The following is a 5,000-nucleotide window of genomic DNA, read 5'->3' on the forward strand; positions in this document are numbered from 1 at the left end:
TCTACATGCACCTTTTGCATAAATTCATAACATTTTGTATGAGTGAGATTTGGATGAGTGAATGGAACTTGTGGAGGATTGAGGCCTCCCGAGTGGCACAGTGGTCTAAGACACTGAATTGCTGTGCCACTAGAGATCCTGATTTAAGTTCGGGCTCTTTCGCCATCATCCGCGACCAGGGGACCCAATAAAGGAGTGGTTCTGCAGGTGGGGACCGCAGACAACTTCTCAGTTCCTATGCTTCCTGGCTGATGTTTTGGTCACTTTTGAATGCTGGCGGTGCTTTAAATCTAGTGGTAGCATGAGACGGAGTCTACAACCCACACAAGTGGATCAGGTAGTGCAGCTCATCCAGGATGGCACATCAATCAAATCAAATCAAATCAAATCAAATTTTATTTGTCACATACACATGGTTAGCAGATGTTAATGCGAGTGTAGCGAAATGCTTGTGCTTCTAGTTCCGACAATGCAGTAATAACGAACAAGTAATCTAACTAACAATTCCAAAAAAAAACTACTGTCTTATACACAGTGTAAGGGGATAAAGAATATGTACATAAGGATATATGAATGAGTGATGGTACAGAGCAGCATAGGCAAGATACAGTAGATGATATCGAGTACAGTATATACATATGAGATGAGTATGTAAACCAAGTGGCATAGTTAAAGTGGCTAGTGATACATGTATTACATAAGGATGCAGTCGATGATATAGAGTACAGTATCTACGTATGCATATGAGATGAATAATGTAGGGTAAGTAACATTATATAAGGTAGCATTGTTTAAAGTGGCTAGTGATATATTTACATCATTTCCCATCAATTCCCATTATTAAAGTGGCTGGAGTAGAGTCAGTGTCATTGACAGTGTGTTGGCAGTAGCCACTCAATGTTAGTGGTGGCTGTTTAACAGTCTGATGGCCTTGAGATAGAAGCTGTTTTTCAGTCTCTCGGTCCCAGATTTGATGCACCTGTACTGACCTCGCCTTCTGGATGACAGCGGGGTGAACAGGCAGTGGCTCGGGTGGTTGATGTCCTTGATGATCTTTATGGCCTTCCTGTAGCATCGGGTCTTTATGGCCTTCCACATCGGGTGGTGTAGGTGTCCTGGAGGGCAGGTAGTTTGCCCCTGGTGATGCGTTGTGCAGACCTCACTACCCTCTGGAGCCTTACGGTTGAGGGCGGTGCAGTTGCCATACCAGGCGGTGATACAGCCCGCCAGGATGCTCTCGATTGTGCATCTGTAGAAGTTTGTGAGTGCTTTTGGTGACAAGCCGAATTTCTTCAGCCTCCTGAGGTTGAAGAGGCGCTGCTGCGCCTTCCTCACGATGCTGTCTGTGTGAGTGGACCAATTCAGTTTGTCAGTGATGTGTATGCCGAGGAACTTAAAATTTGCTACCCTCTCCACTACTGTTCCATCGATGTGGATGGGGGGGTGTTCCCTCTGCTGTTTCCTGAAGTCCACAATCATCTCCTTAGTTTTGTTGACGTTGAGTGTGAGGTTATTTTCCTGACACCACACTCCGAGGGCCCTCACCTCCTCCCTGTAGGCCGTCTCGTCGTTGTTGGTAATCAAGCCTACCACTGTTGTGTCGTCCGCAAACTTGATGATTGAGTTGGAGGCGTGCGTGGCCACGCAGTCGTGGGTGAACAGGGAGTACAGGAGAGGGCTCAGAAGGCACCCTTGTGGGGCCCCAGTGTTGAGGATCAGCGGGGAGGAGATGTTGTTGCCTACCCTCACCACCTGGGGGCGGCCCGTCAGGAAGTCCAGTACCCAGTTGCACAGGGCGGGGTCGAGACCCAGGGTCTCGAGCTTGATGACGAGCTTGGAGGGTACTATGGTGTTGAATGCCGAGCTGTAGTCGATGAACAGCATTCTCACATAGGTATTCCTCTTGTCCAGATGGGTTAGGGCAGTGTGCAGTGTGGTTGAGATTGCATCGTCTGTGGACCTATTTGGGCGGTAAGCAAATTGGAGTGGGTCAAGGGTGTCAGGTAGGGTGGAGGTGATATGGTCCTTGACTAGTCTCTCAAAGCACTTCATGATGACGGATGTGAGTGCTACGGGGCGGTAGTCGTTTAGCTCAGTTACCTTAGCTTTCTTGGGAACAGGAACAATGGTGGTCCTCTTGAAGCATGTGGGAACAGCAAACTGGTATAGGGATTGGTTGAATATGTCCGTAAACACACCGGCCAGCTGGTCTGCGCATGCTCTGAGGGCGCGGCTGGGGATGCCGTCTGGGCCTGCAGCCTTGCGAGGGTTAACACGTTTAAATGTCTTACTCACTTCGGCTGCAGTGAAGGAGAGACCGCATGTTTTCGTTGCAGGCCGTGTCAGTGGCACTGTATTGTCCTCAAAGCGGGCAAAAAGTTATTTAGTCTGCCTGGGAGCAAGACATCCTGGTCCGTGACTGGGCTGGGTTTCTTCCTGTAGTCCGTGATTGACTGTAGACCCTGCCACATGCCTCTTGTGTCTGAGCCGTTGAATTGAGATTCTACTTTGTCTCTGTACTGGCGTTTGGCTTGTTTGATAGCCTTGCGGAGGGAATAGCTGCACTGTTTGTATTCAGTCATGTTACCAGACACCTTGCCCTGATTAAAAGCAGTGGTTCGCGCCTTCAGTTCCACACGAATGCTGCCATCAATCCACGGTTTCTGGTTAGGGAATGTTTTAATCGTTGCTATGGGAACGACATCTTCAACGCACGTTCTAATGAACTCGCACACCGAATCAGCGTATTCGTCAATGTTGTTGTCTGACGCAATACGAAACATCTCCCAGTCCACGTGATGGAAGCAGTCTTGGAGTGTGGAGTCAGCTTGGTCGGACCAGCATTGAACAGACCTCAGCGTGGGAGCTTCTTGTTTTAGTTTCTGCCTGTAGGCAGGGATCAACAAAATGGAGTCGTGGTCAGCTTTTCCGAAAGGGGGCGGGGCAGGGCCTTATATGCGTCGCGGAAGTTAGAGTAACAATGATCCAGGGTCTTTCCACCCTGGTTGCGCAATCGATATGCTGATAAAATTTAGGGAGTCTTGTTTTCAGATTAGCCTTGTTAAAATCCCCAGCTACAATGAATGCAGCCTCCGGATAAATCGTTTCCAGTTTGCAGAGAGTTAAATAAAGTTCGTTCAGAGCCATCGATGTGTCTGCTTGGGGGGATATATACGGCTGTGATTATAATCGAAGAGAATTCTCTTGGTAGATAATGCGGTCTACATTTGATTGTGAGGAATTCTAAATCAGGTGAACAGAAGGATTTGAGTTCCTGTATGTTTCTTTCATCACACCATGTCACGTTGGCCATAAGGCATATGCCCCCGCCCCTCTTCTTACCAGAAAGATGTTTGTTTCTGTCGGCGCGATGCGTGGAGAAACCCGCTGGCTGCACCGCTTCGGATTGCGTCTCTCCAGTGAGCCATGTTTCCGTGAAGCAGAGAACGTTACAGTCTCTGATGTCCCTCTGGAATGCTACCCTTGCTCGGATTTCATCAACCTTGTTGTCAAGAGACTGGACATTGGCAAGAAGAATGCTAGGGAGTGGTGCACGATGTGCCCGTCTCCGGAGTCTGACCAGAAGACCGCTTCGTTTCCCTCTTTTTCTGAGTCGTTTTTTTGGGTCGCTGCATGTAATCCACTCCGTGGCACTGGTTGTAAGGCAGAACACAGGATCCGCATCGCGAAAAACATATTCTTGGTCGTACTGATGGTGAGTTGACGCTGATCTTATATTCAGTACTTCTTCTCGACTGTATGTAATGAAACCTAAGATGACCTGGGGTACTAGTGTAAGAAATAACACGTAAAAAAACAAAAAACTGCATAGTTTCCTAGGAACGCGAAGCGAGGCGGCCATCTCTGTCGGCGCCGGAAGTGTGAGCTGTGGGAAGGTTTGCTGTGTCTGTCAGCGTAGTGTCCAGAGCATGGAGGCGCTACCAGGGGACAGGCCAGTACATCAGGAGACGTGGAGGAGGCCGTAGGAGGGCAACATCCTAGCAGCAGGACCGCTACCTCCGCCTTTGTGCAAGGAGGAGCAGGAGGACCACTGCCAGAGCCCTGCAAAATGACCTCCAGCAGGCCACAAATGTGCATGTGTCTGCTCAAACGGTCAGAAACAGACTCCATGAGGGTGGTATGAGGGCCCGACGTCCACAGGTGGGGGTTGTGCTTACAGAACAACACCGTGCAGGACGTTTTTCATTTGCCAGAGAACACCAAGATTGGCAAATTCGCCACTGGCTTCCTGTGCTCTTCACAGATGAAAGCAGGTTCACACTGAGCACATGTGACAGACGTGACCGAGTCTGGAGACGCCGTGGAGAACGTTCTGCTGCCTGCAACATCCTCCAGCATGACCGGTTTGACGGTGGGTCAGTCATGGTGTGGGGTGGCATTTCTTTGGAGGGCCGCACAGCCCTCCATGTGCTCGCCAGAGGTAGCCTGACTGCCATTAGGTACCGAGATGAGATCCTCAGACCCCTTGTGAGACCATATGCTGGTGCGGTTGGCCCTGGGTTCCTGCTAATGCAAGACAATGCTAGACCTCATGTGGCTGGAGTGTGTCAGCAGTTCCTGCAAGAGGAAGGCATCGATGCTATGGACTGGCCCGCCCGTTCCCCCAACCTGAATCCAATTGAGCACATCTGGGACATCATGTCTTGCTCCATCCACCAACGCCACGTTGCACCACAGACTGTCCAGGAGTTGGCCGATGCTTTAGTCCAGGTCTGTATATTTACACTACCGTTCAAATGTTTGGGGTCACTTAGAAATGTCCTTGTTTTTGAAAGAAAAGCTTTTTTTTTTTTGTCCATTAAAATAACATCAAATTGATCAGAAATACAGTGTAGACATTGTTAATGTTGTAAATTACTATTGTAGCTGGAAACAGCTGATTTTTAATGGAATATCTATGGAGGCGTACAGAGGCTCATTATCAGAAACCATCACTCCTGTGTTCCAATGGCACGTTGTGTTAGCTAATCCAAGTTTAT

The 5,000-nt window shown here is 48.9% G+C and overlaps 1 protein-coding gene across 1 annotated transcript in view; it reads left to right on the forward strand.

Annotated features, from left to right (window-relative positions):
• LOC112239631 (disks large-associated protein 3-like) overlaps nucleotides 1–5,000 on the forward strand; it is a 313,170-nt gene that overhangs the window by 289,796 nt on the left and 18,374 nt on the right. The window lies entirely within an intron of this gene.

This window comes from Oncorhynchus tshawytscha, linkage group LG13 (genome assembly GCF_018296145.1).
Source record: "Oncorhynchus tshawytscha isolate Ot180627B linkage group LG13, Otsh_v2.0, whole genome shotgun sequence".
In the NCBI taxonomy this organism is placed as follows: Eukaryota; Metazoa; Chordata; class Actinopteri; order Salmoniformes; family Salmonidae; genus Oncorhynchus; species Oncorhynchus tshawytscha.